Source organism: Bombina bombina, chromosome 3 (genome assembly GCF_027579735.1).
Source record: "Bombina bombina isolate aBomBom1 chromosome 3, aBomBom1.pri, whole genome shotgun sequence".
Taxonomy (NCBI): domain Eukaryota; kingdom Metazoa; phylum Chordata; class Amphibia; order Anura; family Bombinatoridae; genus Bombina; species Bombina bombina.
The window spans coordinates 1,013,972,402-1,013,985,489 of NC_069501.1; the positions used below are offsets into that span (position 1 = coordinate 1,013,972,402).

Consider the following 13,088-nt stretch of genomic DNA (forward strand, 5'->3'; position numbering starts at 1 on the left):
TGTCTACACCAGTGTTGCCCACGCAGGAGGCCCCTAGTACTTCTAGCGCGCCAATGCTTATTACTATGCAACAATTGACGGCAGTAATGGATAACTCCATATCAAATATTTTATCCAAAATGCCTGCATACCAGAGAAAGCGTGATTGCTCTGTTTTAAACACTGTAGAGCAGGAGGGCGCTGATGATAATTGGTCTGTCATACCCTCACACCAATCTGAAGGGGCCATGAGGGAGGTTTTGTCAGATGGGGAAATTTCTGATTCAGGTAGAATTTCTCAACAGGCAGAACCTGATGTTGTGACATTTAAATTTAAATTAGAGCATCTCCGCGCACTGCTTAAGGAGGTGTTATCTACTTTGGATGATTGTGACAACCTGGTCATCCCAGAAAAATTGTGTAAGATGGACAAGTTCCTAGAGGTTCCGGTGCACCCCGACGCTTTTCCTATACCCAAGCGGGTGGCGGACATAGTGAACAAGGAGTGGGAGAAGCCCGGCATACCTTTTGTTCCCCCTCCTATATTTAAGAAATTATTTCCTATGGTCGACCCCAGAAAGGACTTATGGCAGACAGTCCCTAAGGTCGAGGGGGCAGTTTCTACACTAAACAAGTGCACTACTATTCCTATCGAGGATAATTGTGCTTTCAAAGATCCTATGGATAAAAAATTGGAGGGTTTGCTTAAAAAAGATTTTTGTTCAGCAAGGTTACCTCCTGCAACCTATTTCGTGCATTGTTCCTGTCACTACAGCAGCGTGGTTCTGGTTCGAGGAACTAGAAAAGTCGCTCAATAGAGAGACTCCGTATGAGGAGGTTATGGACAGAATACACGCACTTAAGTTAGCTAATTCCTTTATTTTAGATGCCGCTTTGCAGTTAGCTAGATTAGCGGCGAAAAATTCTGGGTTTGCAATTGTGGCGCACAGAGCGCTCTGGCTAAAGTCTTGGTCAGCGGCTGTATCTTCCAAGACAAAATTGCTTAATATCCCTTTCAAGGGTAAAACCCTTTTTGGACCAGAGTTGAAAAAAATTATCTCAGATATCACTGGGGGTAAGGGCCATGCCCTTCCACAAGATAGGCCTTTCAAGGCCAAGAATAAGTCTAATTTTCGTTCCTTTCGCAATTTCAGGAACGGACCGGCCTCCAACTCTGCAGCCTCTAGACAAGAGGGTAATGCTTCGCAGACCAAACCAGCTTGGAAACCGATGCAAGGCTGGAACAAGGGTAAACAGGCCAAGAAGCCTGCTGCTGCTACCAAAACAGCATGAAGGAGCAGCCCCCGATCCGGGACCGGATCTAGTAGGGGGCAGACTCTCTCTCTTTGCTCAGGCTTGGGCAAGAGATGTTCAGGATCCCTGGACACTAGAAATAGTTTCTCAGGGTTATCTTCTGGAATTCAAGGAACTACCCCCAAGGGGAAGGTTCCACATGTCTCACTTATCTTCAAACCAAATAAAGAGACAGGCATTCTTACATTGTGTAGAAGACCTGTTAAAAATGGGAGTGATACACCCAGTTCCAACCGTGGAACAAGGAATGGGGTTTTACTCAAATCTGTTTGTGGTTCCCAAAAAAGAGGGAACCTTCAGACCAATTCTGGATTTAAAGATCCTAAACAAATTTCTCAGAGTGCCATCGTTCAAAATGGAAACCATTCGAACGATTTTACCTACAATCCAGGAGGGTCAATTTATGACTACCGTGGATCTTAAGGATGCGTATCTACGTATTCCTATCCACAAAGATCATCATCAGTTCCTAAGGTTCGCCTTTCTGGACAAACATTACCAGTTTGTGGCTCTCCCATTCGGGCTAGCCACTGCTCCAAGGATTTTCACAAAGGTACTCGGGTCCCTTCTAGCGGTTCTAAGACCGAGGGGCATTGCAGTGGCACCTTACTTGGACGACATTCTGATACAAGCGTCGTCTCTTTCAAAGGCAAAGGCTCACACAGACATTGTTCTGGCCTTTCTCAGATCTCACAGATGGAAAGTGAACATAGAAAAAAGTTCCCTGTCTCCGTCGACAAGAGTTCCTTTCTTGGGGACAATAATAGATTCGTTAGAAATGAGGATTTTCCTGACAGATGTCAGAAAGTCAAAACTTCTAAGGACTATACAGACTTGTCTCCAGTGATTCAAGTAGATCAGAAGACCAGAGACTCACTCCGTTGGTGGCTAACCCAGGATCACCTGTCCCAGGGAATGAGCTTCCGCAGACCAGAGTGGGTCATCGTCACGACCGACGCCAGTCTAGTGGGCTGGGGCGTGGTCTGGAACTCCCTGAAAGCTCAGGGGCTATGGTCTCGGGAAGAGTCTCTTCTCCCGATAAACATTCTGGAACTGAGAGTGATATTCAATGCTCTCAAGGCTTGGCCTCAACTAGCAAAGGCCAGATTCATAAGATTTCAATCAGACAACATGACGACTGTTGCTTACATCAATCATCAGGGGGGAACAAGGAGTTCCCTGGCGATGAGAGAAGTGACCAAAATCATAAAATGGGCGGAGGATCACTCCTGCCACCTATCTGCGATCCACATCCCAGGAGTGGAAAACTGGGAGGCGGATTATCTGAGTCGTCAGACATTCCATCCGGGGGAGTGGGAACTCCACCCGGAGATCTTTGCCCAGTTGACTCAATTATGGGGCATTCCAGACATGGATCTAATGGCGTCTCGTCAGAACTTCAAGGTTCCTTGCTACGGGTCCAGATCCAGGGATCCCAAGGCGACTCTAGTGGATGCATTAGTAGCGCCTTGGACCTTCAACCTAGCTTATGTGTTTCCACCGTTTCCTCTCATTCCCAGGCTGGTAGCCAGGATCAAGCAGGAGAGGGCCTCGGTGATCTTGATAGCTCCTGCGTCGCCACGCAGGACTTGGTATGCAGACCTGGTGAATATGTCATCGGCTCCACCATGGAAGCTACCTTTGAGACAGGATCTTCTAGTACAAGGTCCATTCGAACATCCAAATCTAGTTTCCCTTCAGCTAACGGCTTGGAAATTGAACGCCTGATTTTATCTAAGTGTGGGTTTTCGGATTCTGTAATAGACACTCTGATACAAGCCAGAAATCCTGTAACTAGGAAGATTTACCATAAAATATGGAAAAGATATATCTGTTGGTGTGAATCCAAGGGATTCTCATGGAGTAAGATCAAAATTCCTAGGATCCTTTCTTTTCTCCAAGAAGGTTTGGATAAGGGATTATCAGCGAGTTCTCTAAAGGGACAGATTTCTGCTTTATCTGTCTTATTACACAAACGACTGGCAGCTGTGCCTGATGTTCAAGCTTTTGTTCAGGCTTTGGTCAGGATCAAGCCTGTTTACAGACCTTTGACTCCTCCCTGGAGTCTGAATTTAGTTCTTTCAGTTCTTCAAGGGGTTCCGTTTGAACTTCTACATTCCATAGATATCAAGATGTTATCTTGGAAAGTTCTGTTTTTGGTTGCTATTTCTTCTGCTAGAAGAGTTTCTGAGTTATCTGCTCTGCAGTGTAATCCGCCCTATCTGGTGTTCCATTCAGATAAGGTTGTTTTGCGTACTAAACCTGGTTTCCTTCCAAAGGTTGTTTCCAACAAGAATATTAACCAGGAAATAGTTGTGCCTTCTTTGTGTCCGAATCCAGTTTTAAAGAAGGAACGTTTGTTACACAATCTAGATGTAGTTCGTGCTTTAAAGTTCTATCTAGAAGCAACAAAGGATTTCAGACAAACGTCTTCTCTGTTTGTCGTTTATTCTGGCAAGAGGAGAGGTCAAAAAGCTACTGCTACCTCTCTTTCCTTTTGGCTGAAAAGCATCATCCGATTGGCTTACGAGACTGCCGGACGGCAGCCTCCTGAACGCATCACAGCTCACTCTACTAGGGCTGTGCCTTCCACTTGGGCCTTCAAGAACGAGTCTTCTGTTGATCAGATATGTAAGGCAGCGACTTGGTCTTCCCTGCACACTTTTGCCAAATTCTACAAATTTGATACTTTTGCTTCTTCGGAGGCTATTTTTGGGAGAAAGGTTTTGCAAGCCGCGGTGCCTTTCGTTTAGGCAACCTGATTGGCTCCCTCCCTTCATCCGTGTCCTAAAGCTTTGGTATTGGTTCCCACAAGTTATGGATGACGCCGTGGACCGGACACACCAATGTTGGAGAAAACAGAATTTATGCTTACCTGATAAATTACTTTCTCCAACGGTGTGTCGGGTCCACGGCCCGCCCTGGTTTTTTAATCAGGTTTGATGAATTTATTTCTTTAACTACAGTCACCACGGCACCCTATAGTTTCTCCTGTTTTTCTCCTGTCCGTCGGTCGAATGACTGGGGTGGGCGGAGCCTAGGAGGGACTATATGGACAGCTTTTGCTGTACTCTTTGCCATTTCCTGTTGGGGAAGAGATATTCCCACAAGTTATGGATGACGCCGTGGACCGGACACACCGTTGGAGAAAGTAATTTATCAGGTAAGCATAAATTCTGTTTTTTTTTAGTATCTTTTGTTAAAAAGCAGAGATGTATGCTTTAGGGGCCTGCCCATGGCTGCAGTTCCGCAATAATGTTTTCCATTTGCAAGAGCACTTGATGACAGCGCCATTTCCCGTCATGTAGTTCTCCAGACCTCCTAACTAGGTATCTCTTCAACAAAGAATATCATAAGAACAAAGCACATTTTTTAATAGAAGTAAATCAGAAACGTTTTTTAAAACTATATGGTCTGTCTGAATCACTAAGCAATGCCCTTTTTCATAACACTCTTTTTTTCCTCCCTTCAGAACCACCTACTAAACCTGGTTTACCATTGATACAACCTCCTGCCTTAGGGCTGAGCTCTGGTCACACTTTCTAACACAAGGGTATCTAACCTTTTCTTTTAATGTACCACTTTGGATTTTTGGTTTTCAAAGGGCCTTTGAACTTTTTATTATACTAAAATGCGTACAAACACATGCCTGATTGTATCTCTATTTTATATCTTATGCAACAGTCTGCCTGGGTTTTTATATAAATAATTATTACGTTTTTTGTTCATCTCTATACATTTATGTGTATGTTGCTGTTTTGTTAGTTATATAAGATGTCTATAAAAATATACTTGAATTTACTATTTTTTTAAACATTGCTTATGGTGTCTTAACTTATTTATTCACACAGACAAAGAAACCTATTCATTGGATCCTCCCAGTAGAAAGTATCCGACTGAAGAATATCAACAACCACCAGTCAGCTGCATGGATGAGTCATGTAAGTGAATACTCAGTGGGTTGTCCGTTGAATATTGTTGGACTTCAATACAATATTATGCTAATCTAATAGAGTCCCACTGAAAGTCCTGTAATCTGCTTCTATAGTTCCAATACAAATACTATAAAGTTTGAAGATGTGAGGGAGCAGATACAACTCAGTAGATGGTGCTTGAACAACTGTGCTGTAGTGCCTTATCCTCCCTTGATATTTTAGGCTTTGCTTCAGGGTCTATGTCTTGAGGTGTTATCTTCTGTCTCCCAGTCCTCTGTCACAGTCGCTCTACAGTCAGAGGGACGATATTTTTAGAGACATCCTTGAACAGGTGTTCATCCTGCCCATTGCCTGGGGTCTGCTTACTCTATGTAGTATATTAATTCTACTTTCTTTCCAAAGATATGGTGAGTCTACGGCTTGCGTAAATACTGTTGGGAATATCACTCCTGGCCAGCAGGAGGAGGCAAAGAGCACCACAGTTAAACTGCTAAGTATCACTCCCTTACCCACAACCCCAGTCATTCTCTTTGCCTTCGGTGCATGGCGATGGTGAAGTTTAGTTGTTTGAAGAAAAATTTTGATGTCATCTACAAGCAAGTTTTGGGGTATAGCCGTATTCCACGTCATTCCTTGCAGTCGGGTAGTGGTGGCTTTAAAGCAGTAAGGAACTTGTAAAGAGGTACTTACTGCGTTTTCCTAACAATTGCTGCCCTAGTTTAGAAAGCCAGAGTTGGCTACTCTGTTCTTTCTTTTTCAAAGGTCTCTGTGAGGAACTGTGTCCTCTCATACCTTATAATTGTCTACATGCCGGACAGCGGAGCAGGTAAGGGCTTTTTCTTCCAGTTGGGGAGACCATGCACTTAACAAATTAAAAGATACTGCTTTTTTATTGGAACATAGATAATCCATTTGTATGGGTTTCACTGGGGCATGAAGCAGGCACTGAAGCATGTGTGAGACTAACATTTAAACTCTTAAAAAACATTTTACCCCTTTTTTTTATATTTTTAATTAGGCTTTATTTTCTGACACATATTTACTTGATAAAACAATACAAGTTTTAAACTGAAAGGTAGTAGCGGTAAGGCACCTCAGTAATTGAGGTGTGGGGTTGCCTGAGGGGTATGTTAGAAGTTGGTGAAAAGTGGTAGCGGTAAGGCACCTCCGTAATTGAGGTGTGGGGTTGCCTGAGGGGTATTTTAGAAGTTTGATGTTTATTAAATGTTTTTTCTTAACTTTTCTCACATAATTTTAGCTGGGGATCGATCCTAATTTGGGATAAAATTTAAAGTGTATTTTTTCCTTGGCTTATTTTAATTGAATATTAAAATCTTTAAAACCTATCTGTACAAGTTTATTTCTTTCATGTAATTGGCAAGAGTCCATGAGCTAGTGACATATGGGATATACAATCCTACCAGGAGGGGCAAAGTTTCCCAAACCTCAAAATGCCTATAAATACACCCCTCACCACACCCACAATTCAGTTTTACAAACTTTGCCTCCTATGGAGGTGGTGAAGTACGTTTGTGCTAAGATTTCTACGTTGATATGCGCTTCTCAGCATTGTTGAAGCCCGATTCCTCTCAGAGTACAGCGAATGTCAGAGGGACGTGAAGGGAGTATCACTTATTGAATACAATGATTTCCCTAACGGGGGTCTATTTCATGGGTTCTCTGTTATCGGTCGTAGAGATTAATCTCCTACCTCCCTTTTCAGATCGACGATATACTCTCAATTTACCATTACCTCTACTGATAACTGTTTCTGTACTGGTTTGGCTATCTGCTATATGTGGATGGGTGTCTTTTGGTAAGTATGTTTTTTATTACTTAAGACACCTCAGCTATGGTTTGGAACTTTATGCATTTATATAAAGTTCTAAATATATGTATTGTACTTATATTTGCCATGAGTCAGGTTCATGTATTTCTCCAACATAGGTGTGTCCGGTCCACGGCGTCATCCTTACTTGTGGGATATTCTCTTCCCCAACAGGAAATGGCAAAGAGCCCAGCAAAGCTGGTCACATGATCCCTCCTAGGCTCCGCCTACCCCAGTCATTCTCTTTGCCGTTGTACAGGAAGAGGGTAATACTTCTCAGGCCAAGCCAGCTTGGAGACCAATGCAAGGCTGGAACAAGGGAAAGCAGGCAAAGAAACCTGCCACTGCTACCAAGACAGCATGAAATATCGGCCCCCGATCCGGGACCGGATCTGGTGGGGGGCAGACTCTCTCTCTTCGCTCAGGCTTGGGCAAGAGATGTTCTGGATCCTTGGGCGCTAGAAATAGTCTCCCAGGGTTATCTTCTGGAATTCAAGGGACTTCCCCCAAGGGGAAGGTTCCACAGGTCTCAGTTGTCTTCAGACCACATAAAAAGACAGGCGTTCTTACATTGTGTAGAAGACCTGTTAAAAATGGGAGTGATTCATCCTGTTCCATTGAGAGAACAAGGGATGGGGTTCTACTCCAATCTGTTCATAGTTCCCAAAAAAGAGGGAACATTCAGACCAATCCTAGATCTCAAGATCTTAAACAAATTTCTCAAGGTCCCATCTTTCAAGATGGAAACCATTCGAACTATCCTTCCTTCCATCCAGGAAGGTCAATTCATGACCACGGTGGATTTAAAGACTTTTACATGCAGTTAGTGTATCCATCAGTAATAGCACATTGCCAGTTGTAGTTCCTTCAACTTCTAATGTGCATGATATACCTGTAAATTTTAAAGAATTTGTTTCTGATTCTATTTTGAAGGTTTTGTCTGCATTTCCGCCTTCTAATAAATGTAAAGGTCTTTTAAAACTTCTCATTTAGTTGATGAAATTTCAAATGACCAACAACAAATTTTTTTTGTCCTCTTCTGATGAGGATCTATCTGATACAGAAGATCCTTCCTCAGACATTGACACTGACAAATCTACTTATTTATTTAAAATAGAGTATATGCGTTCTTTATTAAAAGAAGTGTTAATTATTTTGGATATTGAGGTAACCAGTCCTATTGACGTTCAGTCTAATAAACGTTTTAATGCTGTTTTTAAACCTCCTGTGGTTTCTCCATGGGTTTTTCCTATTCCTGAGGCTATTTCTGATATGATTTCTAGGGAATGGAATAAGCCAGGTACTTCTTTTATTCCTTCTTCAAGGTTTAAAAAATTGTATCCTTTACCAGCGAAATCTATAGAGTTTTGGGAAACAATCCCCAAAGTTGATGGGGCTATTTCTACTCTTGCTAAACGTACCACTATTCCTATGGAAGATAGTACTTCCTTTTAAGGATCCTTTAGATAGGAAGCTTGAATCTTATCTAAGGAAGGCCTATTTATATTCAGATCATCTTCTCAGACCTGCAATTTCTTTGGCTGATGTTGCGGCTGCATCAACCTTCTGGTTGGAGAATTTAGCGCAACAGGAATTGGATTCTGACTTATCTAGCATTATTCGCCTATTGCAATATGCTAATCATTTTATTGTGATGCACTTTTTTATTTTATCAAAATTGATGTTCGATCCATGTCTTTAGCTATTTTAGCTTTGTGGCTTAAATCTTGGAATGCTGATATGACATCTAAGTCTAGATTACTATCTCTTTCTTTCCAAGGTAATAATTTATTTGGTTCTCAGTTGGATTCTATTATTTCAACTGTCACTGAGGGAAAGGGAGTTTTTCAGCCTCAGGATTAAAAACCTAAGGGTAAATCTAAGGCTTCTAACCATTTTCGTTCCTTTCGTCAGAATAAGGAACAAAAACTCAATCTTCCCCCCCCCGGAAGGCTGCTTCCAATTGGAAGCCTTCCTCAAATTGGAATAAATCCAAGCCATTTAGGTAACCAAAGTCAGCCCCTAAGTCCGCATGAAGGTGCGGCCCTCATTCCAGCTCAGCTGGTAGGGGGCAGATTAAGGTTTTTCAAAGATATTTGGATAAAATCTGTCCAAAATCAGATTCAGAGCATTGTCTCTCAAGGGTATCAAATAGGATTCAGGGTAAGACCTCCTGTGAGAAGATTTTTTCTCTCTTGTATCCCAGTAAATCCAGTAAAAGCTCAGGCTTTCCTGAAGTGTGTTTCAGACCTGGAGTCTTCAGGGGTAATCATGCCAGTTCCTCTTCAGGAGCAAGGTTTAGGGTTTTATTCAAATCTATTCATTGTACCAAAGAAGGAAAAATGTATTCAGACCAGTTCTGGATCTGAAAATTTTTGAATAGTTATGTAAGAGTACCAACTTTCAAGATGGTGACTATAAGGTCTATTCTGCCTTTTGTTCAGCAAGGACATTATATGTCCACAATAGATTTGCAGGATGCATACCTTCATATTCCGATTCATCCAGAACATTATCAGTTTCTGAGATTCTATTTTCTAAACAAGCATTACCAATTTGTTGCTCTTCCTTTTGGCCTAGCAACAGCTCCAATAATCTTTTCAAAGGTTCTGGGTGCCCTACTCTCTGTAATCAGAGAACAGGGTATTGCGGTGTTTCCTGATTTGGATGATATCTTGGTACTAGCTCAGTCTTTGCGTACTGCAGAATCTCACACGAATCAACTAGTGTTGTTTCTTTGGAAACATGGTTGGATGATCAATTTACCAAGTTTCTTGATTCCTCAGACAAGGGTCACCTTTTTAGGCTTCCAGATAGATTCAGTGTCCATGACTCTGTCTCTAACAGACAAGAGACGTTTAAAATTGGTTGCAGCATGCCGGCACCTTCAGTCTCAGTCATTCCCTTCAGTGGCTATGTGCATGGAAGTTTTAGGTCTCATGACTGCAGCATCGGACGCGATCCCCTTTGCTCGTTTTCACATGAGACCTCTACAGCTTTGTATGCTGAATCAATGTACGACACTCTCTGACATGGTGGATAGATCACCATCGTTTAGTTCAAGGGGCTTCTTTTGTTCGGCCAACCTGGACTGTAATCACAACAGATGCGAGTCTTTCAGGTTGGGGAGCTGTTTGGGGATCTCTGACAGCACAAGGGGTTTGGAAATCTCAAGAGGCGAGATTTCCAATAAATATTTTAGAACTCCTTGGAATTCTCAGAGCTCTTCAGTTTTGACCTCTGCTAAAGAGAGAACCGTTCATTTGTTTTCAGACAGACAATATCACAACAGTGGCATATGCCAATCATCAGGGTGGGACTCACAGTCCCCAAGCTACGAAAAAAGTATCTTGGATACTTGTTTGGGCGGAATCCAGCTCTTGTCTAATCTCTGTGGTGCTTATCCCAGGTGTAGACAATTGGGAGGCGGATTATCTCAGCCGCCAGACTTTACATCCAGAGGAGTTGTCTCTCCATCCAGATGTGTTTTCTTAGATTGTTCAGTTGTGGGGTCTTCCAGAGATAGATCTCATGGCCTCTCATCTAAACAAGAAACTTCCCAGATACCTGTCCAAGTCAGGGGATGCGCTGACACTTCCTTGGTGTTATCATCCTGCTTACATTTTCCCGCCTCTAGTTCTCCTTCCAAGAGTGATCTCCAAAATCATCATGGAACAATCATTTGTGTTGCTGGTGGCTCCAGCATGGGCGGATCTGGTTTGGATGTCCAGTTGCCCGCTTTGGCCACTTCCGTTCGGCCAGACCTTCTATCTCAAGGTCCGTTTTTCCATCAGGATCATTAAATTTGAAGGTATGGAAATTGAACGCTTAGTACTAAGTCATAGAGGTTTATCTGACTCAGTGATTAATACTATGTTACAAGCTCGTAAATCTGTTTCTAGAAAGATTTATTATAGAGTTTGGAAGACTTACATTTCATGGTGTTCTTCTCATAAATTCTCCTGGCATTCTTTTAGAATTCCTAGAATTTTACAGTTTCTTCAGGACGGTTTGGATAAGGGTTTGTCTGCAAGTTCCTTGAAAGGACAAATCTCCGCTCTTTCTGTTTTATTTCACAGAAATATTGCTATACTTCCTGATATACACTGTTTTGTACAGGCTTTAGTTCTTATTAAGCCTGTTATTTAATCAATTTCTCCTCTTTGGAGTCTTAATTTGGTTCTGACGGCTTTACAGGTTCTTCCATTTGAACCTATGCATTTGTTTGGGCATTAAACTACTTTCTTGGAAAGTGTTGTTCCTTTTGGCCATCTCTTCTGCTAGAAGAGTTTCTGAGTTATCTGCTCTTTCTTGTGAGTCTCCTTTTCTAATTTTTTCATCAGGATAAGGCAGTTTTGCGGACTTCTTTTTAATTTTTACCTAAGGTTGTGAATTCTAACAACATTAGTAGAGAAATTGTTGTCCCTTCCTTGTGTCCTAATCCTAAGAATTCTTACATTCTTTGGATGTGGTAAGAGCTTTGAAATATTATGTGGAAGCTACTAAAGATTTTAGGAAGACTTCCAGTCTATTTGTTTTATTTTCTGGTCCTAGGAAAGGTCAGAAGGCTTCTGCTATTTCCTTGGCTTCTTGGTTGAAACTTTTAATTCATCAAGTTTATTTTGAGTCGGGTCAGGCCCCGCCTCAGAGAATTACAGCTCATTCTACTAGATCAGTCTCCACTTCGTGGGCTTTTAAGAACGAAGCTTCAGTTGTTCAGATTTGCAAAGCGGCAACTTGGTCCTCTTTGCATTCATTTACTAAATTCTACCATTTTGATGTATTTGCTTCTTCGGAAGCAGTTTTTGGTAGAAAAGTTCTTCAGGCAGCTGTTTCAGTTTGATTCTTCTGCTTTTGATTTAAGTTTTTTTCTTTCAAATGAAATAAACTTATATTTCTCCAACATAGGTGTGTCCGGTCCACGGCGTCATCCTTACTTGTGGGATATTCTCTTCCCCAACAGGAAATGGCAAAGAGCCCAGCAAAGCTGGTCACATGATCCCTCCTAGGCTCCGCCTACCCCAGTCATTCTCTTTGCCGTTGTACAGGCAACATCTCCACGGAGATGGCTTAGAGTTTTTTAGTGTTTAACTGTAGTTTTTATTATTCAATCAAGAGTTTGTTATTTTAAAATAGTGCTGGTATGTACTATTTACTCAGAAACAGAAAAGAGATGAAGATTTCTGTTTGTATGAGGAAAATGATTTTAGCACCGTAACTAAAATCCATGGCTGTTCCACACAGGACTGTTGAGAGCAATTAACTTCAGTTGGGGGAACAGTGTGCAGTCTCTTACTGCTTGAGGTATGACACATTCTAACAAGACGATGTAATGCTGGAAGCTGTCATTTTCCCTATGGGATCCGGTAAGCCATGTTTATTAAGATAGTAAATAAGGGCTTCACAAGGGCTTATTAAGACTGTTGACTTTTTCTGGGCTAAATCGATTCATTATTAACACATATTTAGCCTTGAGGAATCATTTATTCTGGGTATTTTGATATGATTATATCGGCAGGCACTGTTTTAGACACCTTATTCTTTAGGGGCTTTCCCTAATCATAGTCAGAGCCTCATTTTCGCGCCGGTATGGCGCACTTGTTTTTGAGGACAGCATGGCATGCAGCTGCATGTGTGTGGAGCTCTGATACATAGAAAAGTCTTTCTGAAGGCATCATTTGGTATCGTATTCCCCTTTGGGCTTGGTTGGGTCTCAGCAAAGCAGATTCCAGGGACTGTAAAGGGGTTAAATATAAAAACGGCTCCGGTTCCGTTATTTTAAGGGTTAAAGCTTCCAAATTTGGTGTGCAATACTTTTAAGGCTTTAAGACACTGTGGTGAAATTTTGGTGAATTTTGAACAATTCCTTCATACTTTTTCGCAATTGCAGTAATAAAGTGTGTTTAGTTTAAAATTTAAAGTGACAGTAACGGTTTTATTTTAAAACGTTTTTTGTGCTTTGTTATCAAGTTTATGCCTGTTTAACATGTCTGAACTACCAGATAGATTGTGTTCTGACTGTGGGGAAACCA

At 41.7% G+C, this 13,088-nt stretch overlaps 1 protein-coding gene across 1 annotated transcript in view; it reads left to right on the top strand.

The window, feature by feature from the left end:
• Positions 1-13,088, top strand: part of MBD6 (methyl-CpG binding domain protein 6) — a 358,975-nt gene that overhangs the window by 88,355 nt on the left and 257,532 nt on the right. The window contains exon 2 of the mRNA XM_053708189.1: positions 5,145-5,234. The gene's annotated coding sequence lies outside the window, so the exon portion shown is untranslated. The remainder of the gene's footprint in view (positions 1-5,144; positions 5,235-13,088) is intronic.